This window comes from Lathamus discolor, chromosome 1 (genome assembly GCF_037157495.1).
Source record: "Lathamus discolor isolate bLatDis1 chromosome 1, bLatDis1.hap1, whole genome shotgun sequence".
NCBI lineage: Eukaryota > Metazoa > Chordata > Aves > Psittaciformes > Psittacidae > Lathamus > Lathamus discolor.
Genome location: NC_088884.1, coordinates 49,798,142 through 49,822,439, shown reverse-complemented (window position 1 = coordinate 49,822,439; position 24,298 = coordinate 49,798,142). Strand labels below are relative to the sequence as shown.

At 38.7% G+C, this 24,298-nt stretch overlaps 1 long non-coding RNA gene across 4 annotated transcripts in view; it reads left to right on the top strand.

The window, feature by feature from the left end:
* Positions 1-21,422, top strand: part of LOC136009812 (uncharacterized) — a 59,087-nt gene extending 37,665 nt beyond the window's left edge. The window contains exons 1-4 of one of the 4 annotated variants that reach the window (XR_010610665.1): positions 2,692-2,736; positions 6,166-6,290; positions 10,716-10,831; positions 18,520-21,422. This is a non-coding gene — a long non-coding RNA (uncharacterized LOC136009812). Of the gene's footprint in view, positions 1-2,691; positions 2,737-6,165; positions 6,291-9,968; positions 10,567-10,715; positions 10,832-18,519 lie in introns of those variants that run through there. The other 3 variants (XR_010610666.1, XR_010610667.1, XR_010610668.1) reach the window with 3 other exon arrangements.
* The last annotated feature ends 2,876 nt before the right edge of the window (positions 21,423-24,298 follow it).

The window sequence follows — 24,298 nt, the reverse complement described above, 5'->3', positions numbered from 1 at the left end:
TATGTGTGTATATATATAAATTTTAAGAGCTGATTTCTCTGTCTCTACAGAGAAACCATTAGTGATCAAAATGGGCTACTGGTTGGGTTAAATCTTCTAGCCAGATGTAAAACATAAATACCTACTGTTTTCAAAAATGGCATTACAAAAATGGGGTACTAAATGAATTGGTTTAATATCAGGCATTTTAAAGCCTCACCCATCACTAGTGATCATATGTGTCTTCAGAGCTTTGTAAGAACAGCAGTTCAGAAACCTGACAGCAAATAAACCTGACAGTGGATAAACCTAACTGCAAATAAACCTAACAGCAGATAAACGACAGTGCTCCAACACTGAGATTAATAGTTGTCTGGCCCTCAGATATTGTTGAAACAATAATGTGAGTGCTACAGAGCCAGTGGTGCTGGTATCAGCTTAAAATCTACCCATTGTTTGGACCTCACGTGTTACAGAGGTCCACCTCATGCCCTGGGGCTCAGGATTCAACAGGAACATCCAAATCTGTAGTTCACCCCGCTCGCTCGGCTGTTAGCTCTCTGTACCTGAGGGAGAAGCCAGGTTCCCAGCTACCTAAGCAGTATATTGTGAACATTATAGGCTGCGTGTGCTTGTGAGGGAATTGTTTTCTTCCCAGCTTTTTCTCAGAGTGCAAAAAGTGCACCACAGCGTTCCAGGCACTTTAATAACGGAGAGCTGCCCTGTCTTTTTTGATGACTTACCATTTTGTTTTATCCCTAGCTTTTAAATAAAATACAAGTTTAAAAGATTTTATTTCATTCCAAAAATGCCCAAGTGAAACACTGAATCACCACCCCCTGCAAAACAATAAAACCCAGAACCATACCCAGATCAGTCCACCAAATGCAGTCTCTTGTGGCATTTTCTAAGTTCTCCTAACCCTCTTTTTGGTGATTTGTGAGAGGAGGTGACAAACAGAACCATTCCGTACAAACACAATTTTTTAGCTTGTATACATACATGTTTATGCATAGCTATGCATATATAAACATATCCACATATATACATGTATATATGTATGTATTTATGTATGAGAAACACCCGTGTTTCAGCAAATACATCTCTTAACCTTGGATGGCTCTATCTATCAGTCACTGGGTTTCACAATACACCCTGTCATGGCAAGGCAAGGTGCTGCCTCAGACTGTGCTCCTATAGCTCAGCATTCAGTGGGTGGTTGTCCCCCAGTATTGGAAAGGCAAGACTTGCAATGACAGATGTACAGCTACATTCTCATGCAGTCTGAGGATGTTTCTGCCTTCTCCCACAAAACTGTGCTGCTTTGTGCTCTGCAGGGATGTTGCTGCTCCCATATACATGTCAGTGCCCTTCTCAGTCAGACGATGGAGGAGGAAGCCTGGGATCCAGCTGGTAGCTCCAGGGCAGGTATGAAAGAACCAGAGAGCTCAGGGGACAAGGACCAGTGTTTACTACAGAGCTGAGAGACTTCTTGCCTGAGGGAAACAGCACAAAACTGTAGCTAAATGCCATCAAACAGCTAGAAATAGTTGCTTTTATTTGGGTCAGAGGTTGTCTATCTCTAAATTGGCTGCTGTGAAGGAGAAAATAAAAACAAGAGCTGTGAGTCACAGGTTGCTGAGGGAAGGGACGGTGCGGAGGTCTGTAATGAATTCCTCCCTGCTGCCTACATCCTCCAAACTACTCCTCCGCTGTAGTTTGATGAAGGCAATGAATGCTGATATTTCCATGTCCAGATACTTATTTAGCCAATATGAGCAAACTAACGTAAGCTCAAACACATCATTGCACTGTTTTGTATGTTCATACCAGACAGACCATCAGAGCAAACAGCCCTGGAATGATCTGATTTCATAATTCTTAATGAGTTTGCCAGCTATGTTTTCTCAGAGACCTCTCACATGCACTTAGCATTGTACTAGAAATGAGTAAGTAAGTTTTCACTCAGAGCCAAATCTATAAAACCAAACAGATTTGGGCATCCCTATCTGTAAACTATTGACTATGCAGGCAGTTCTTAAAACATCTTCATGAAGCTATGTTGCTGATAGTTTACTAATGACTTTAATATTCAATCATGTTTGCATTAATTTTTCTTTTTTCCTGTTTATATAGTTTATTAAACTTCTTTTTCTCATAAGAAGTCTTACAAGAATCAGATGGCTAGACAATTTACGGAAAAACAGTGTTACGGAAATATGAGTACAGCTGAAGCAAATTCCTGGTTTATATAAGCCAGAAAGTGATTTGTGTTTTCAGTAGGTAGTTGTGTGTTTGGGTTTTTTTCGGTCTTTATATCACAAGTTCTATTCTCATGTACCCAAACTCTATTTTTTCAGTAACATTGCTTATTCATATTCCACACAAGTCCATCTATTTCTGCTATACCTTTTTTGTTGAACGTCATATTCCAGACAAGGACACACCATTATTTATACAGTATTATCATTCATTTGATAACATTTCTGTACCTTTGTGATAATATTGAAAGTTGATTGTTTTTCTTAATAGTTATGTCTTCAGCACACATATTTACTGCAGAATCCATCCTGGCTGATAAGACGCTTGCGGATGAATAAAGTTATTTTGGATTTTTGACGTCTGTATGACTACTTCTCAGCATTCCTTCTTCAACCTTACATTTATCAGTCCTGAAAAAGTAGTTTGATGATACATGCAGCAACAGTATTAGATTTCTCCAGCATTCTACAACAAAACTTGTATAGTCTGGCAAAGGTAACAGGTAACGTCTCAGGCAGAAGCTGTTTCATGTAATATTGTCTTTTTAAAAAATTTTGTTGCATTTCATTGAGCATGTTTTAAAGATCCAGGCAAGAGTTTAGGAATTTTGCCCCCTAAGTTTTGTGATTAAATTAAAATAAGAAACATAGTTATTTTTTTTTAAGACTCATAGAATCTCATCTAAAGGTAAGTGAAAATATTTTGAGGTGGTTTTTTGTTGGTTTTCTTTTATATATATATTTTACTTCATAAACATCAGATGGGGACTTGAGACAATGAAGCTGTCATCTGCAGGGAAAATCTGTATTTTTGTATTTAAATGTTCTATGACAAAACGGATATCCAGCAGCACTAGTTAAGTCTTTTTACACCATCCCCAATGTAACCAAACCTGCCTTTTTGAAGTAATTTTGGAAATTACTTTGAAAATCCCATATACTAATAGTAAAGGCTTAACAACACTGCAGTAAACTGAGCGAGTTATTATACTTCATTCAGTTCCACCTCTTTTTTTCTTTCCTGGAAAGAAACAAGTTATATTTGAAAACTGTGTAGAAATGTTTGAGAAAACTGACTATTCATCTTAGCACCTAACGGTGCAGGTGACAAACTGAAGGACTCATTACTGTGTTTCTTAGGTCTTACTGCATGCCATTCTTTGACAAAACGTGGTGAAGAGGAATAATGGGCAAAAAGATGATAGTCTGCTAGATAGCAATTGTGTTACTCCAGGCAGACCATTTCTCATATCAGGGTAATTATTTTCCTTCCTATTTGTGGTCTACCTCATTTAGGCTGTAAGTTTTTTAGGCAATTACGTGACCCTCACTTCACCATACATTAGCTTTCTAAAAGTGAGAAATCTTACTTCAGTTAGTTATTAAGACTCCCTGTACATTTAAGAAAGAGAGAGGGAGGCTTTCATAGGATGATTCATCTTTCTTGTCTAAGACTGGAATAACATGAATTGCTCTCTGGACATTCTCACTACTTCTTCCCATTGACAATACTTTAAAACAGATATTAAACTATAGATAGATAAAGAAAGATGACTCATGCTGTTGTACACTGCCTGCCACATTATCACAGTCATGATTTCCAGATACGACATCAATAGAAATAAATAATAGAATCATAGAACAGTTTGAGTTGGAAACAACCTTAAAGATCATCTTAAGACCACCCCAGCCACAGACAGGGACACCTTCCACTAGACCAGGTTGCTCAAATCCCCATCCAGACTGTCTTTGAATACTTCCAGGGATGACACAGCTTCTGTCGCAACCTGTTCAGTGTCTCACCAGCCAATAAAGACTTTCTTTCTAATCTCTAGTCTGAATCTACCCTCTTTCAGCTTAATGCCATTACCCCTTCTCCTATTCTTACACGCCTTTGTAGAAAGTGCCTCTCCAGCTCTTTTGTAGGCTCCATTTAGGTATTGGAAGGCTGTTATAAGCTCTCCTTGGATGCTTCTCTTCTTCAGGCTGAACAGGCCCAGCTCTCTCAGCCTGTGCCCATAGCAGAGGTGCTCCAGCCCTCTGAGGATCTTCGTGACCTCCTTTGTACTTGCTCAAGCATGATCATATCCTTCTTACACAACAATATATAGGGCCAAATAGAGGCCTGATGTAGTTTTAAATTTTCGTGGTGAAAAGTTCATAGGGATGTTAAGAATTCAAGGCAGTCCTGCAGCCTGCATTAGGCAGAAGATCAAGCTGGATGACTGCAGTCATTGTTTCCCCCCTTATTAATGTACCATGAGGAGGGGGGGGAGGTGATGACTATTGACAATATTGACTTATTATAACTTGCTGAGGATGTTTTATGATTAAATACCTCAAGGGCTCCAGAATGAGCTTTATAAACAGCATGTCTTTTCAGAAGCAGCGAAGAATCTCTGCCTACTTATCTCCTTAGTTGGTGCAAGCCCTGACTGCAGCTGCTGAGGTGCTGGTCTGCCTGTGCAGTTGTGTTCTCTGAGTCAAGCAATAGTGTGAGATAGCCTCTGCCTCCAACAAGGTTTTCATTATTCCTGTTTGACTGGCTAAAGTTGCCTTTATAAAGCTCCATGTATAGTTTCTCCCTGCCCACCCTGGTGTTTAGGCCAACTCCCTGCTTATTCTTTCTTATGCCACAAAGCTTCAGAAAGAACTGAGGGAAAGGTTTATTTCTACTCATGCTAACTCAAACCTGTTTTTGTTATAAAAGTGCTTTATCTGAATCAGCTTTAATATAGTTTTATAGCCCCTTTGTGCCATTCTGAAGCTCCAGAAAACCTAAACCAAGAATCTAGCCTGTAATTCCAGATATATTTTATAACACTGCACCAAAATGGAGGGTGTTGATTCAGGTCCCATGCTCTTCAACTGTTCTCAGTATCTCACCAGAATTTTCTAATCCACAAGAAATGCATTTTTGAGAATTAGTAAATTACAAAAGTGGGGTTGTAAGTGCCTAAACTCTTCGGTTCAAAGCAGGCGGCTCTGCTGCAGTGCCTGCTGTATGGGCAGCACCTTCTTTTCACTCTGTAAAAGTGTTTTTCCCCTACAGATGATGCTAACCTCAGCTATGCTGGACCATGTGGAGTGGTCAAGCAGTGAGTTGTGTCAAGGCAGTGCATGCTTGTCACCCAGTCTTATCCAACTCCTGTCTGGGCCAAAATCTTCTACACTTCACTGTACCAAAACCTCTGAGGAGGTTTCTAAGTGTCTTGGAGTGTGTCTTACTTCGCTATGTAACTACACACATGTGCAAAGTATGCCAGCACAAAAACCTTGGTACCTACATGTTGCAAATCACCTTTTTAGTGAATCCAGAATAACAACTGAAGAATGACATGTCTAACATTTCTGCATAGCGTCTGAGCATCCCTGAACACTTCTGTCAGCAGTCATCTTAGCAGATATCTGAGTTCAGCTGTTGCAGGCTTTCGTTTTCGCTTAGGAAAAAATCTGTCTTGTGAAATAATTGTCAAATGTTCTTGAAAAAACATGAAAAAGAAGAATTAAATATTCATGATTTGTATGCTAAAATTCACATTTTTGTATGGTCTGTGAATGTTGATTTCTGAAGTGCACATGGCAGCAAATGGAAAGAGGAGCTTAGCTTTGGAGGAGATGTTATAAAGGTAAATAATCCAATGTAGCTGTTTCACCTTTGCTTCTCCTTCTGTCATTCTGCTAGGTGGATAACTGTCTTTTGTATCTTTTCTGCGCTGTTGTACTTCACCTTATTTTACAGGATAGCTGTATTTCATCACTCATGGCATAGCAGGAGCTCATTAGGTGAGAAAGTCTTCCTCTTCAAAATGTTTAAAATCTTTTAATTATTTTCTAAAGGATCTTCAGCACGTTTTAATTCACAGTTAAATACATGAATTTGAATAAGTATATTATGATTTATTCTTTCACTTGCCTACAACAGGATCCAAATAAGAAGTGAAATGCCTCGTTAAAATGCGATTCGGTATGGTGTTGAGTCCTACAGAAAAGAGTTTGCAAGACATAAGCAGTGAGGATATTTCCCCAACGTGTTATCATTCCAGAGAGGTAACTGGCATTTCCTCAAAGTATATGTGGTCAAATAGGGAACACACTAAACTTTCATTTTCTGCTTAGCTACCGTGAAAGCAAATTCTCTTTTGTCTACATCACAAAATCTCCAAATGAAGAAAACTCACAAGTGCATCCCTCAGCAGAAACATTGGCTGTTTACAAAAGTGATATTTGTATTCTTCTCTGAAGGTTGCAATGATTGTCAATGTTGGTCTCTAGGCACCATTTTGACCTATTTATTCTTTGTATATTGCAGCACATTTTTTAAAGTGAGAAACAAACTTCACAAGGTGTGAAAACTATGATTTTCAAATACATTCGGTGAATTCACATGTACAAGTATGGATTTCTTTTTTCTCATTCATGCTCTATATATTATGCTAAACTCTGACATTCATATTTGCATATGCTATATTAGTAAATTCAATACCTTTTTGGTTTTAAACAATACAGCAGCATCTTAATGTAAAATTTTTCCTGTAATTTTTAGATTCCACAACAATTACACAATTATTTTCAGGTAAACTGACTCAGCTATTTGCCAATTCATGCATATTTAGGTATTATCAGGAGATACTGATTCTTTTTTCTAAACTAACAGACCAAATTTACATTTTGATTAAATTGATAAAGCTCCAGTAAGTCGGTAGAGCAATGTTAACTGATACTAGCAGGATCTACCTCAGAGCACAAAGGCTGCTTCTGATGCCAAAAGAGCGCATTATATTTGATAACCAGGTTTTTGGGAAGATAAAAATGCCAAACTCAATCTCACTTCAGCTGAAAGATGAAGCATCTAACTGTACTTAGCTAAGCATCTACCTGTACTGATTTTGAATATACAGATTAAAAGGGCTATCTGCTAGTCCTGTATAAGTACAATGTGATAATTACTTTATGATTAGGTGTTCAGAATTATGCTCTTCAGAAGTGGTGTTAAGGATTGAATAGTTTTGGTGGATTGAACCAAAGCCATGTTGTAATTCCATGGAGTGAGGACTTCCTTTTGGCCGTTTTTTTTGTTCCTGTAGTACCCCATTTCCTCAGCCAAATATCTTTTCACCAAGAGTTATAACTGTACTGCCAAAATAAGACTGAAACCCAAAGCCCTCTCTATTCTTATGTAGATTTTTGTACTGACTTTGTGATTTTTCATAAGTTTCATATATATATATATATATATATATACATATTTTTTTTCCTCCCCGCTGATATATCTGGGGTTTTCTTATGTCAGTCCCTGCCTCTCTCACGGAATCAGACACTAATTCTGCCCTGCTGTTGCCTAAAGTAGCCTCCAGCCAGAATCCAGCTTGTCCCTAGAAAAGCTCCAGTCTTTCAGGGAGGAATCCAGAATACCACCAAGGCAGTCTGTATGAGCAAGAAATTCTGAGGATGGGGACAAATCTTAAATTTATTTCACAATTTTTGAAAGATGCCTACATCCTCTTGGGATTCCGACTTAGGGGGATGAATAGCCTGAGCCATTATTAAGAGGACAAAAGTTATTCTTTTTATTATAATTGAGAAAATTTATTATTTTATTAATAATAAATAAAAAGAGATTAAGAGGGGGAAAGAGTGTGTCTACTGGCTCATATGATTAAACATCTTAGCTTCAGTTGGGACTTGCATGGATATGTGCAGAACCCCAAGTAATAGAAGTATTGATGCTTACAAAGTGTATTAGTGGTGCAGACTTCAGAGATGTGGGTATTTCAGTGCTGTGATCACAGCAGCAACTTAATGAAGGCTTTGAGATTTTTGATTTTGATCCTAGACAAGTTCTTAGCTTTTTTGTGGCACTTGACCTACATGACTGGTCAAAAAAAAGTTGTAACCCTTGGTGTTTAAGAAGTTATATTGCTCCTTCTGTGCAACTATAAGTCTGAATCCAAAGGGACTGATGATTGCCACTAGCCATACACAGTGAGAGCAGTCTTGGAGGATTTACCATAGTGAAAGCAACACCTATAGCAGCTTGTTTCATAAATTAAGGCATGGATTACTTGCACTAGTGCATGTTTGAGTTTATTATCTTCTGCACTCTTTTTAGTTTTTCTGTTCTTGCTCAGTGTTTGATCTTTTGGCTTCTGGCCATTATTTCCATCATTTTGTTTTGAAGAACTTGGTAACAAAGAACAAAAACTTGGTATAACTGAAGAGTGTAGTTGTAGACCTTCTGTCTCTGTGGTTAGCAGATTAATGATTTGCTTTGTTGCTGTCACTCCAGAAGAATTACTCAATTCACAGTCATGTCTGCAAATCCAGTGTGCACATCTGTCTATACAGGCACACGTGCAGCTCTGGCATATATGGAGTAGAATGCACTGCCCAGAAGCAGAGTGGTGCTTGTTTGCATGTTTGTTTTTTTTTCATAGTAGCAATAATTCAGCAGTAACTTTCAGAGCATTTTACCTTTTTCACTTAACAAAATAGTTGCCATGATTTTGTATATTTTCATGAAACAAAAAAAAAAATCTTGAAAATGCTCGATTACCAGCATTTAAATTATTTATGCTGCAAGCCTCTTGATGCAGCTATAGAATAATCACCATCCTGTTCATTGTTTATGAGGCTTTATGGTTTTGTTTTGATAAATGACAATAATTAGCACTAAGACATATGAACAGACATTTCAGTTTTGCTATTTAATCTGTCAAACTCTAATTGATCAATAACAGCATGAGTTATATTTAGAAACACTTGCCTGATGCATTTTTGTACCTTTGTTTGTAGTAATTTCACTATTAATTTTCTTTTTTCTTTTTTTTTTAAAAAAGAAGAGGGTAATAATTTTATATATAGAACATCAGCTCACGTTTTATGAAGTACGATAAAAGGAAATCTATCTACCTCTAAAGGATAACATGATGGCATGACATGAAACAAAATAGTTGCCTAAAAGCCTGTATAACCAGGCAGGGTGGGGGAGAAGCTTAATGGAAAAGTCAAAGGGAAAGCTCTGAGTCTTACTGCCAGAGCCAGACCTCGGGCTGCAGCAGCCAGAACAGCACACTCTGCTCACAGCGGAACAGACTGTATGTGCAAAGGAACACAACAAAACTTCAAAGGGATTATTTATGCCACTGAGACTAAACATGCTTTCTTCAGATAGCAGTAAAGGGAATCATGTGGCATCATATTATCCATTAAAGATGCATATTCTTATCACAAAGACACAATGATTTCACCGTAGCTCTCCCAGTCAGCATAACATTAGACCTCCTTCTGCAGATTACTGATTGTAGGCTTTTAGCGCATGACCAGATTAGTCCCACGATGGAGACTGTGTGCTCTGATATGCACAGTAAGCCAGCTACAAGCTGTTAAAAACACTACATTTATGTGGATTTTGCTGGTGTGCTGAAACAACCACAAGAGTACCAAGTTCTAGACTTAGCTATACATACACATCAGGAAATGGAAAATTCATTATGCACTGTAGGTCAAGAGAACATATCTAACCAAAAGAATACTTAACAACAGTGAAAACCAATCCTGCACATCAGATGTCCTTTTCATTTCACACATAGAGAGCAATCATTTGTTACACTGCCACTGTGGGTGCTTGCTATTAGTGGAGGCTGTTTCCTCTCTACAGGTTTCCGTTTTGCAAGAGATTAGGGGAGAGATCTGGGTATTTCCCTTCCATACTAACTACAGGCTCAAGATGCACCCAGATAGGTAGTGTGATTAATAATTCAAAGCTATGTTAGCAAGTGACACAGTATCTGCCTCTACATGCACAATTCTGCCCCAGGGTTCAGAGGAAGATGTACACTCTTTAGTTTGCTCAGCTCTAGTGTTAAGCATTTTTCACTTCTGTATTTTGAGTTGTATGCCAGCAAGATTTGAATGAGCCTGATTTCATTTTTGATTTTTGCTTGTGGGTTGTATGGGATTTTGGTGTTTTGTTTTGGGTTTTCTTGTGGGTTTATTTTCTTGTTTGTGTGTTTGGGTTTTTTTAATTTTGTTTTAAGATAGAGAGACAGCAGATATTTTTCCTCAAAACCATTTCAAATAGCAGGGCTGCATTCAAACTTTAGGACAAATTGACAAATGTTAACACTCGGGAGGTAAGCAAACAGAAGATTTCAGCCCCCAAGAAAAGCAGCTGACACAGAAGGAAGTAGAAAGGGGACAAAATATGACATGATGGCAAATCTCAGTATTGACAGTTGTGTTTCTGTATTTGTGTGCTGGTTTGCCATTGAGCATGGACTGGACAAAAGTCTTTAAGATCAGAAGAGCTCCCTGACCAACATATGTAAGCATCCTTCATGATAATAAGTAGATTTAAAATAAGGGTTTATGGATATGTATTAGAAATATATCTGTGTATAGGTGAAATGTGAAGGAAGTAAGTGAGAAAGGTGGACTCCTTTGACTTTTTTTGTTTTATTTTTCACAATATAGGCTGCTTAAAAGAAGGAAGAACCTGCTGCTTGGACATGTCTTTCTGTTTAAATGATCTGAATAGCCTCAGGACTAGTCCTGGAAGAGCAGTCTGAAAGTAGTCACTCTTTTTGCAGGTAAAGCACACACTCACAATTTTATTTTGGGGTGCCAGATTTTGATTTTAAAAAACTTGCAAACTGGGTACAAAATCAACAGAAAGCCTGACCTTTGCAAAATAAACCTTCCCAACACTGGCTACTAGGGGTTTTGTGTTCTGGTTTTGCTTTGTATATTCAGGCTCAGTGAAACTTAATTTTGCATGGGAATTTCATATGGCATTTTTGTTTATTCAAGACCTTTTATTCTTTACTGAAATAAACATAGAAGTTGACAGACACACTTATTTCTGAATTTGAACTGTTTAAGGTATGTAAGTTTTTGATTTTCATAATGTTTCAACTATCAACCAAATCTTAAAATGACTTTTTTTTACAAATATAAAATTAGATGCTTCTTGCTATATGTATCACTTTAAGTTTGCATGCATGCTAGAATTGATGTTTGATCATTTTCTGTTACAAGATTTTTGGAATATGCTTAAAGCCAAAAATATTTTTTGCATCTTTTTTCAAGCAAAAATCATAGCCATGAGCTTGGAAGAGGCACATTCTTTTGATTATTATTGTTTTTTTCATTTCAAGCACTTTAAAGTTAAACATTCAAGTCCTAGGATCATGTTTGTGAGTTTCTTCATTAAGTGCTTTTGGCTAGACCTGGATATTGGTAGAGTTCCTGTATGTTAATGCCTTTTCACTGTTTCTTGCCAGTCACAATGCTCCCTCCCTACCTCAATATTGCTGTTTACCTGTTCCAGCAGGACATCTCATCTTAGTCAGGTGGCATGGCAATTCCAGTGGAATATCTTCTTTCCCTCTCCCTTAACCATGATATAAAATGATTTTTATCTCTGACTTTAGTATTAAGACGTGACATCTTTATTTCCTGGCTGAGTACCTGCTGTCACTGTTATCAAAATGAGTAAGCAGGCAAGCCTGTGCTATAGCTTCCCCTCCTCCAAATCTTAGTAAGAGCTCAGTGATGAATTTCAGGTTATGCCAAATCTTTACCTGTCTTGTCCAGAACTTCACAGCTACTGGCAAAAAGCTACATTCTCATATCATTCTTATCCCAGTGCAGCTAATCAGGTTTTGAGAGATGATGAACACATATTTTGTTTGGCTACCTTTAAAATAGTAAATCTTATTTATAGTAACTGTAGGAGACACTTAAAAGGTAGATCTTACAGAATCACAGAATCACAGAATCCCAAGGGTTGGAAGGGACCTAAAAAGATCATCTAGTCCAACCCCCCTGCAAGAGCAGGGTAACCTACAGTACATCACACAGGAACTTGTCCAGGCGGGCCTTGAATATCTCCAGTGTAGGAGACTCCACAACCCCCCTGGGCAACCTGTTCCAGTGCTCTGTCACTCTTACAGTAAAGAAGTTCTTCCTGATGTTAACGTGGAACTTCCTATGTTCCAGTTTACACCCACTGTGCATTATGAGCAAATTCTAAGACAATTTGTGTGTCTATATAAAATTTCTCAAATTCATATTTAATCAAGCTTATAGGGGCTTGATTTCAAAAGGGTATCAGCATCGTGGGAAACAGGCACATACTCAGGAGTTGAACTAGGAGCCTACAGTCAGCTGACATCCTGCAAAATTGTAGCCTGGAAAATTAGATTCATATTTGCCCTGCAGGGATTGAACTTGTGAGATCATCTGTCATATGGTGAATATCTAAACAACTGCTTTCACTCCCTTTCTCTTCTGCCAGTGGAAAGTGAAGTTTGTAAATTCTTAAGAATTTTTCTGGTACTCATAAGTGAGCATCTCCAGCCAAAAAACTACATAGAGTCACATTTCAGACATCAAAAGAAGGCAGTGATGAATATTACAGGAATGACAGAATACATGCCGACTCCTGGGAAAAAACTGTTGAATTTCTCTGGTTAGGAAAAATTTCCATAGGATAACATGAGCAGTTTTCTTATGGCATAGTTGTCTGGAGCTGGATTTTTGCCCTCTCTGTTGTTAAATGTTGACATATCTTGTGAATATTTGGTACATTCAAAAAACAGTAACAAAGGAAAATTCTAAGCATAGTAAAGATTAATATTTTACTTAGCTGTAATATAGCTTTCAGGTCTCTTTCACACAACAGAAAAGAGCTATTTTCCACATGCTGGAAATACATTACCTTATTATGGGGTTGTGCTTATGTTTTGAGAACAACTTATTCCCTAGTGATAAATGTGAATGAGTTCACTAAACCAGGTTATCTTTTTTTGTTCACCAGTATTAATCAATAAAAAAGCTTCATTCCCATCATTGTTTTATTTCAGAAATGAGATGTCTGTTTTATTACAGTAAGCATGAGGATTTCATAGTATAAGCAAGACAAAGTTTATAAACACAGATAATATTTACTGCTAGGTCAACTGATAAAGTTTTAAAGAAAGAAATTAAAACAGACAATCCAAATCTTGAAACATGTTTTTTTTCCCCAACAGTATTGGCTGACTTACTAGAAAATACTACCTGCAGACATGGTGTACTGAAATATTTTGTCTGTGAGGAGGACTGATAGTCACAGGCTTCCTATCTTGTACTTTGTAAGAGCCTTTTAATAGAAAAGACACATCAGGAAACAGGTACTGGAGGGAAACTAGCTCATCATCCAAATAGGCAATGATAATTTAATCTAAAACTTTGAAGTTAATTTCAGTTTCCCATCTAGTATATCAGCCTTTTAAATCAGAAACCAGAAAATCCTGAGGTTTTCCACCTCCTGTGTTATCATGCAAACTAATAATCTATTATTGGAATCTATTTTATTGCTAGCACAAACAAATTCAACTTGTACTTGAAAAACAAGCGCAACCTGCACTTGCTTTAAGGAATAAAACAGTCAAACATTTATGAGCTGTGAAAATTATCCTTAAATGACTGTAGAATGGCTTTATATAGCATCCCATATTAAAATTCTGCTAAGTAAGTGCAAAATTGTTTAACTTAATGCAAGTGTAAATGTTTTTAAGCAAGATACATATTGGAAGAGTTAAGGAATTGTGGGAATTTTATTGTAAATAGGTATGTTTGAACTTCCTCTTCTCCAGAGTTACACTTGAAAGGGAGCTGTGAGTCATTTCTTCTTCCATGCACAATGTGCCCAAGCTGCTTTCCCCTAGTTGTCCCTGATGGTCCCGACTGGGATCACCAGAGCTACAATGACTGATGTGAAAGAAGCAAAGTCCAGGCTTCCCATGGTGCCATGGAACTGAGACTTCAGTGAAAATAACAGGGGCTGTTCTGTGTTTGTGTACCCTGAGGGGCAGTGTCCACTTCAGCTTGCAGAGGTACTGCTCCTCTCATCTCTGCCTGGACTGTCAAGTGAAGGAGGGTGGGACAGCTTGTCCAGATTCACCTTCTTTCTCAGTAATTTCCTATTCTTCTGCTTAAACTAGTGTTCCGTCCAAATGACTGTCCAGCAAATCAAGGACCTAATCTGCTTTTTCCTTCACTCTCTTCTTCTTTCAAGAGGCTAGGCAGTATCTAACTAATTCTGATAGCACATGCTTTCTTCTGTGTTGCCATTCAGTTGCATGTGCAGAAGCCAGCCATTAGTTCTTTCAGTTGTATTAAATTAACCTGAAATACAGGCAAGAGACAATTTTTAACATCATCACCTAGTTCTGGGTATTATAACAGCAACAGCAAGTGTGGAATTCAGGGAAAAAGAAAACATAGTGGAAAAATGAATACTTTACTGAAAATTGACACTATGCTACCTGGAAAAAAATTGTAAGCCTTTGTGGTCCACCTTCCATTATTTGGTTATTTGAGGGATCTCATAGGCTGGAATTGTGTGCATTTCCAGGTTCTTGTTACACAAAGGATTTCTTTCCCATCTCAGGCATCTCAACGTGACTTAAGAGTACTGCATAGTGCTGTGCTTCTCTTTTACCTTGGTTTTGCCCCTCCCAAAGACTTTCTATGAGGACTCTTACAGGCTATCAGCTTTCTCAATGAGGCTCCACCTGCATGCTGACCACAATGCAAAGTTCAGTTTTTGCCTTGAAGGCAAATATGCACTTCTGTTTGGGAATCTCCATGGAGGAGTTTGTCTCTCACTGGGATATTATATGTAGAAGATTTAAAACTTTCCTGTCACATACTTGATATGCTTATACAAATCACAAAGAAAAGAACAGCTTGCTTATACATAGGGGTACATGCTGTTAAATAGAAATCAGCTTTAGGAGAAATAGCAATTCTGCTTTGAAACTTCATGTCAATTTAATTTTATTATTGCCAAAAAAAAACCCCAACCCAATAAACAGTGGATTTAAACTGAGGAGAATCACCCAGTTTTGGGATGTTCTCTTTGAGAGCTGGTTCTCTTAGCCAGCATCAACCAAGAGATCTTCACCAGTGTCATAGAATAGTTAGGGTTGTAAAGGACCTTAAGATCATCTAGTTCCACTGGAGTTACTCTGTCTAACAGCAGGTGAGGATTTGGTCCTGTTATTTGAAAAATCATGCAAGAATGGCCAATGTTTAGGAATTAGGGGAAGCTAGACAGCCATGTGGTGTGGCATAAGCCAATCATTTGGCCTTAATTTTGTCTGATTAAAGTATGTAGAGCAGTGGTCATGAAAACTGTAAGTGAAGACAAAGCAGTTTTGTCCTAAAATTGCTTAACGAAGGCAGGACTGACTGCACAGTAGCACTGGTTTTTAGTGACCTTTCATAAAGAAAAGGCAGTCTGTCTGTCATTATGCAAATTCAAGAACATCTGTTCCATGAAACCCTGTAATAATGCCTGAGGTTTGCATTGGATGAGAATAAAAACTGTTTTGACAAAGGCTACAGAGTATGCTTGTATTAGCCAGACAGCTCCTTTTTCTAGTCCAAACCTACCTCAAGAGTAGGGGGGGCAGGTCTTCAGCTGGAGCAAATTGTCATGGCTCAGTGGAATTGATTTCTCAGAATGTTTTTTTATTTGGTGAATAATGTTGAAACCCAAGAGGTAAATTAGACTTACAATTGCATTATCAGGGCATTAGTATTTCATTAGTAACAATGGCAGCAACTGATGGCGACACAATGTGAAGTGTTTATCGCAGCCTTCCTACGCAACCCACAAAAGAGGCAGCAAACATTGTTTTAATGAGAAGTCTGCCAGTGACTCACATCTGCTTTAGCTTAATAAAAAAAATAAAACTAAAGCAAGCAATATTGACAGCAGATATAAACAATAAGTGGATGTCTCAGTTCTGTTTGATATTTAATAAAACTCAGCAAATACCTATTAAAAAATATTGATTTTTTGCAGGATTCTAATCACCTCTGAATTTCAGTGATGGAGGGGCTGGTGTGCTGAGGGTCCTGACCGCTGGGGACTTGTGCTTTCCAGTGGCAGCTGATAGAAATATTATGAACATGGAGATCAGACAGAAACACAATGTACAGCAGCTCACATTGTCCCTTTAGAAAAACCAACTACAGGCTCCTTTCACTGGCCTAAGTAGAGCATAGGGGAATTAGAGCAGAATTTCATCTTGCCACGTCACAACCCGTTTTCAGCATCAGAAGCAGGAACCTCTTCTGTGTTTGCATCCAAACGATAACTCTGTCCTCAGCTGCAGGGGGAAAGAGGAGGCTGCTTGACTTCTCTGCATTGGGGCAGTCCCATGAAATGTCAGTCCTTGCTAAAGGACTTGTTTGAGGTTAATTAACAACCTTTCAGGGCCCAGGTGAGCAGTGTAGGATAAGAGGAATTATTTCTGCCATACCTATGTTGAAAGTGTTTATTAACTTTTACCTCACAGAATGATTCCTAGACATTTTCACAAAGCATAATAGCTCAGGGAGTAAGCAAGATACATGGATGTTTTGCAAGGACTCACAGTCAGCTGTGTTTTTCTGTTTCCTATTATGCTGGGGTTTGTCAGTTTGTTTTCAAAACTTGTATTTTAAGGATTCTAATTTAGCCAGCCTATCTATAGGAATGCAAACATTAGACTTTTCTGAGCTAAAAAGGGTACCTCCAGCCAATCATAGATGCTTAATATAAGCAGGAGGAATTAGTCTCTAGATACGTCCAAGTCTGTTCATTGACTATAGCTTGGAAGCTAGGCAGTTAGCTCACCCTAGCCTCATGACTTCCAGGTAGCAAAAAGCACGTTAAACAAATCCTACCCCAAAGCCTTTAGTTTACCCTCACAGAAAAGGCTATGATAAATGGAACTTACTGTGCCTTAAATAACTAAAAAATAAGCAAGAACCTGCATTCGTGAGACTACTTGGCAGTTATTTTGGGGGTGATGGTGAAAATGGTGCAATAGTGTCTATCTCTGCTCCCCATTCAGGAAGCCACCACCACAGCCAGCAATTGCAGTTGTAGGTATTTGTGGGGGCTGATCTGCGAGTCCCTTTGTCTCACTGCAATCCCTTTCTTGGCTGTTGAAAGTGGCAATAGTATAGAACCATTTGCCTCATCGCTGTAGTACTGAGATGTTTATCTTGGTCTGGAGCGACCTTCATGGGCAGGATAACCATCCAGCAGTGACTGACTGCACCAGAGCTTCGAGAAACAGCTGTTTCAAACACAAAGTTGTATTCCTGAGGGTAGCATGGAGCTATTTCTGGTTGTTGTCATCATGGGCTGGTACACATCCCATGGATAATTTTTTCAAGCACCTTGCAGGTTTGGGAGTAAGAGGGCTTCTGGTTTCTGTTCTTGCTTTTTTTCCCAACATCTCTCATGAATCAATTTTACCTTTGGCAGTGATCCCAGCACCATATAAATTTGGAATCTTATTCTTTTCCCCAATAGATATCTGGGACTAAAATGTTATTTTTATTGAAGATATAGCTTTCAGTACTGTTTTCAATACAGAATAGACCATTTGCTTTTAAGCAAAACAGGTGAATGAAAATAGCTGCATGGTTAGAGCTGCAACTTGTTTACTGCAAAAATGGAAATGTTTTCCCCTCCTTAAAATTTACACCAATGTTTTACCCTCAAAATTGGCATTACTAATTCTTAGGTTAAGTTAATGACCTAAAATATGACAGGAAAAGCTGACAGAATTTTTTTCTTACCAGATAGAATCAGAAGGTCAGGATTACATAAAGTGTGTCAAGGCTTTTATGAAAAAATAATAAAAAAGGATGTTTTTAATCTGAAATTACCTTCTTGCATTTCTAAACGCAGCTATCAACCAAATATAGAAAAATCTATTTGCTGTATATTCCTTCTCTGTGTGAATCATCTTGCTTTCCAAAGTGGAAGTGAAAACGGAAAAATGCAAGACAGAGCAACAAAAGCCAGAAATCTGCTAAATCAAGTAGCATCCTCGTATAGTTTTAAAATAATAGAAAAGTATAATTTCCTAAAGAGTTTATAAAATAAAAATAATTGTGACTTTTTAAAAGCATTTCATACAATAGATCTATTCTTTAATCAGTTCTAAAATTAAGATGGTCAAGCTAACTTGTTAAAGAAATTGCATGTTAATTCTACATTTCCTGTATTTTCTGTTGCTTTCATTGCTGATGTTCTTGAAAAGTTAATAGGCACTCACATCAACCAATATATGCCTGCAAATTTAGCTTCAACTGAACATGTTATTACGTGATTATTATATAATGCATCAGAAATGACTTCTTGTTATTGTTTTTAATTATGATGATTAACTTGGATTCCATCTTCAGAAGTCTAATTCTGCATCTTTATTTTAAATCCCAGGAGAGCTTCATTCAAATCTAAGACATGCCAGAACCAGCCAGACAAATTATGTCATCAACAGATATTTTATTACTGGTTACATGACAAGTTTGCACTCTTTGGTGGATCTGTCTGCGTCAATGAAGTAAAAAACCTTGTTTGGCCAGGTTGTCTATGGATAGTGAATAACAAATTTGGTTAGCTAGCTTTCTATGGAGGCTGAATGTGAGAAGCAGAGATCATTTATTTATGGCATAATTCATATTTTAAAACCATCATTTATTTATACTCTTGATGCAGTTTTCGTACTAGCATCATAACACAGTTTACTATGCTTTCAAACAGCACCCTATATATCCCACAAACCAACACACAGTCATCATGGTCTGTTAGTGCAACTTTCCAGTGTACACTGCACAAGCATACACATCCAGCAGAACATCAGAGCAAAATAATCCTTCATGCATAATTCACACTTCCAGTCACTGCATGCTTTATGCACTGATGAATTACTCTGTTGTGCTGAGGTAATCCAGAATGAACTAAAAAGCAAATTACGGCAGGCATGTGCTGTAACATTATTATTCTGCAGGCCTGGATTTCAAAATTACTGTCTCTGAGACCTGATTCTGAAATACAATGTATTCAGCCTCCATGGTATTTCAGACCAGTGTTTTATGTCTGAGGATGTCCGTGGACTCATTTCAAAAGCTTACACAGTCCAGAAACCCAATTTGATTCCTTTTTTGCCTGAAATGAGCCTTGACATTTTAAAATCATTAAATGCAATCTCTTTCAGATGCTCACAAAAGGTCACAAAGACTATAGGACTGTGCCTGTTACACTACACCACCACAGCTCTGATCCACTTTAGCAGGGGAACTAAGTGCTCAAGGCATTCAAAATTGAACTCCTAATGTATTAAGTGCATTAGTAATAGTCACAGCTCTGCTCAGATTTCCATTACAAGGTCTAGATTACCAATAGGAGCAGGCTATTTGGGATGCAGCCGACTTTAAAAAGGGTCTTAGTATTGTATTGGACAGACAGAGCTTTTTAAGAAATCCTTGCTCTCCTCTTTCCAGCCCTTCCTCCTCCATTGTGCCAGGGCAGTGTTTGCCTGACCATGTGGTGAAGACTATTTCTCACCCTGATCCTGTGTTCACAGCACATCTGCGTGAAAAGCTGGGCTGCTACAGCAGGGGTGGCTGTAGAGGGTCACAACTGGCCTGGGTACTCCCAACAGCACTCCCATTCAGAAAGATGCACAGAGGACTACAGCTTAATTTTCATCTGGGCACTCCCATGCCCCAGTAGTAATAACACAGTCTTTAACAGCCCCCGGAACTACATCAGCATTGCTGTAGGAGAGAAGCATATGTTACAATCTAATTTATCCAGAGTAATGCTGCCAATCTCATCGTTTCTCACAGCTCTCCTTAGCTAACAGATAAGGCAAGCATCAGATCCTAGAGATACTTACCAAACCACGCACACCTGTGTATTTATCTGTGTATCTTGGGTGTAGTGAGAGGCTGAAAAACAGTACATAGACATGCTGAAAAGTCACAAAGACAAACATCCTGGGAAAAAAAAAATCTATTCTATTCAATGCATTTATTTTTATGCATTACACTATTCTGTTGGAGTAATTTCTCCTTTCTGAAAGTGTTTGAAAGTATTCGATTTGTCATAATCACATCTGTCAACAGGAAAGGATGTGGCTTGATGTTATGTAGGTGGTCTACATTAAACATTACAAATCTTTGTATTCTGAAAACTGAAGTGATACTGCTGTTTTGAGTGTACAGTACAAGTGACAGAGGCTGAAACATGCATATGACAGATAAACTTGGCAAAATATGTCTAGAGTCCTCTGTTCTGGAAAATGTGCAGCCTCTTAGCTTTGCATTCCTGAGAAGTTCCTCTGAATAAATAAGGAACAGGACCAAAAATAAGTGGATTTGCAAATCCACCTGTGTAAAAGCATGTTGGTGTCAAGTAGGAGAAAGCTGGCATGAACAGGCACCATAAAATTAATGACTCGTGTCCACTGGACTGTGAATAATTCTGCAAGCAAAGTAGGCAAAAAGCATCTACTTGCAGAAAGCAGAGGTGCTCTCCTGGTTCTCCTGGTAATATCTGTTGTCCAGTTCTGGTCTTCTGGGTAACAGTATCAGCTGAGTCTATTTTTACTACTCTGCGTCCCTTGTGGCTTTCATATTACTTTCCTGGCATGCTCTGCACACAGTCTACTCATCCTCCATTCTGCTGCTATTCGTTTACACCCAGTATTTGCACAGGGCATTGTTACTTATGCAGCTTAGGCAGAGACTGGTGATTAATTGATAACTGTGCATCATACCACTGGAGCTTTTTCTTTCTAACAACATCTGAGTATCAGCTAGTAGTTTTTCTTCCCTGTATTATCCCTGATTGGATCCCTATATTATGTCTAATGTGTGTCAGTGTGTAGGTTACCATGTGATGCCCTTTTCCATGAATTTCCCCTGCTTAGTGAGAGCTGGACCTTCCCTAGAAGGATTCCTCATACCCAGGATTCTGTGTTCTCATCTTCCATTTTCTTTTCTGTTTTCTCGTGAAAATAGAGATACCAATCCAACAAAACATTTATTCGCATGCTTCCTGAGTTTCCCTATTGAACACAGAAAAGTATTTGTGTGCTTAAAATTAAGCTCTATTAATCAAATGCTTTATTGCATTGACACCTTAATTTGCATCACATGTATCAACAAAGGTGAGATGTAGATGAAAATGTGAATGCTTGTACTAGCTCTGAATCTTGTACTGAAGAGCTGATATGTAACACCCATCTGTCATGGTAGAAATCCAGCCTTTTTTTTGCAGCTGAGGAGGAAGAGTTCAATAAAGTGGTCTGGACTGATACCAGTGCAAACAAAAACGATGCTTGCTTGAATTATTTTTTTTCCTGTAGAACTTTGCAACTGTCTTGATCAAAGCCATGATAAAATGCTATTGCACAGCTCAGAGAACCTCAGCCATACTAGTGACATGTTTTGCCAGGTTCAGATCCAAAGGAATGAAATTTACTGCATGCGTATTTTACCAAGATAGAAGCCATAGTTCACTGGTGTAGCCTGCCACTGGTCTTATTTATACAGTAGTATGATAGTTTGTGGGGATTGCAAGGGCCACATCCAGAGAAGGCTGCAGGTGTCTGAAGTGACTGGGAACTGGAAATCTCACTTCAACCATTGTTTATAATCCACAGCCATGACTGAATTTGTCTGGGAGAAGAGAGGTGATGGAAGAGATCTGCCCAATGCAGCAACTGTCCTATAGATAGAAGGGTGAGATTCCTCACTCCTTATTTAGAAGTTTACAGCACAGACTCCTGTTTGAGCTAATTGTCTAGACTCCATTTATAGTCACTAGATAGAAACAAGCACTTCTAAAAGGCAGTTTTATCTCACCCTTTTTAAATGAGTCTGGGAGAAGAAAATGCACTATGCTTTGGAAATGTCTGTTTCTCACCAGAGACCAGAAAGGGTGTGTGGACAATGACAAAGACACTGCAAGTTAGGCAAGGAGGATCCCACTTCAAATTAAGGATTCACAGATACATTTATTCTGTAATTTCCCAGATTTAGAGTGCAACCTTTTACCTTCTGTTATGGGTGGTCAGGAAGAGGTGACATCTTAGAGACATGTTTTTCTGACCTTTGTGAAGCATTGTACTTTTTGCAGATTTGTTTAATAGGCATCCAAATCTGTAACCACCCTTGCACTGTCATCTGAGAAGTGAGGCAGTGCAGAATACAGTTACTCACAAATGGAAGCTGTTGGTAAGTGAAATGCACATGTCCTAACAGCTATACAGGTAATACTGTTGTAGACTGGGACAAGCACGATTTTGTAGCAAAGGTCTGGCAGTGCCAGCAACAAGTAAATGCAAGTTTATTCTAAAGAACTGATCTATTGAAGCAGCATGAAATGCCTAGACATCCTCCCACCCCACACTCCCCTTTACTTGATCATCATATTTCGTTGATCGTCAGATTAACTGTAGCAAAAGTATTGCTTCTTATGAGCTAGTTTTGCACCCAGGAAGTTTACGTGGGGTTCTCGTAGCCAAATGAAGCTCCTTCTGTCCCGTGCTCATCACCCGTAATGGCTTTCATGAGCCAGAAGAAGCATCTTCAGAAACCTGGTACCACCAAGTGCCTTGTGCAAGCTCACAGCTCTCTCCTGGTTCTGTACCACTGATGGCTGAGTTCACAGTGATGCTCACAAAACACCTCATCGCACACCATCCTGCCTGTGGGCTCTTTCCCCTGTTTTAGAGACAGACCTTTGGCTAAGTGTGTGAGCAAAGAAGCCAAAGAGGAAGGGACTTCCCTGTGGCTGTCATTCTCCCCCTTGCCCTCTGATTTTATCTATACACAAAATGTGCCTTTTCCTAGATTTTCTCATTGTTTAACTTACCCTTGGCTAGGTCTTATCATGAATTTGAAACGTGATGCTGAAGAGGAATATATCTGTGATCAAAATACAGTAGAAGGATAAATTCTACATCTGAATAAATCTGCAAGAACTGATTCAGAGAACAGAAAAAGAAAAGCAGTGACATTACTAGTATTTAGGTTATGTTTTGGTGTCTGTACAATTAATTCTGAAAGTCATCTAGAACGAGATAGCAAGATATTTTTAGCATTTGACAATTCAATACTGCTAAGCTTCTGTAATCCTCAAGTAGCTCTTTTATGGTGTACTTTTTAATTACATTTTACATGTATGTATGGCAGTTTGTAGTCTTCCTAAAATAAATATTTCCCATATATCCATATGCATGATCCACACTTATTTTGTAGTACAAGATGTGCTGACAGAGATTAAAAGATTGCAACACAGCAGAAGGCGTTGTGCTATATTGCAAGTGCAAAGTAGGTACCTTTATCTGACTCAGTTTTTAGCATCTGTCTTCCGATTCATAACAGCTCTTGTTCCACATAAAACTATAATCACCTCTCAAGCCTCATTTCTTCAGGCACTGACCTTGTAGGCTCTTTGGGGTTGTAGCAAATAAAAACCTAAATGGAAGTTTAAGTCCCAAGGGTGAAAATGCTTAAACTGCAAAGTTCTCTTATTGCAGTCTTCAATAAAGTCTTAGCGCTGGGGGAATACATCAGAGCCTTTAAAGTGGGTTAGACAATAGCTAATAATACCTGTTTTCATTACAAGTATGCCTTGTCTCTCAGGGTGGGGATAGGAAAAAAGACCCTTTGACTAACCCCCTTTTTTCCTTCCAAGAATGAATGCCTTACAAAACTCTGGAAACAGGGGAAGGTTAAAAATTACTTTATTTATTTGTTTATTTGTTTGTTTTAACTTGCTTCCTGTGCCTTATTCTAAAGGCAATGTGATTACCTTAAAATTGTGTCCAGGTTTAGTGAGCAGTGAGCCATGCTGAGTGCTGCAGTGGGCAAGGAAGTGACACAAGGAAGCTCACTGTGCCTTTTACCCATCTAATGGGTATGCCTGTACCCATTCTTGCTGGGGAGACTGAGAAATCAGGGCACAGACATTGAGGGGTGATGTGGGATATCCATCCCCAAGGAGGCTGTGGGAGTGGAGGCTCCCTGCAGGGATGCCCCTCAGCATTGCTCTGCAGCCCCACCTACCCTCAGCAGTATTGCCCTCCTCGCTTTCCTGTCTCTGCCAGGGCACTGGCATCAGCCCTCCTCGCTTGCTTCACCCACCAGCACCATCGACAGTGTCACACAGCTGCAGGTTTGTCCCTGGAGAGTCATTGGATGTG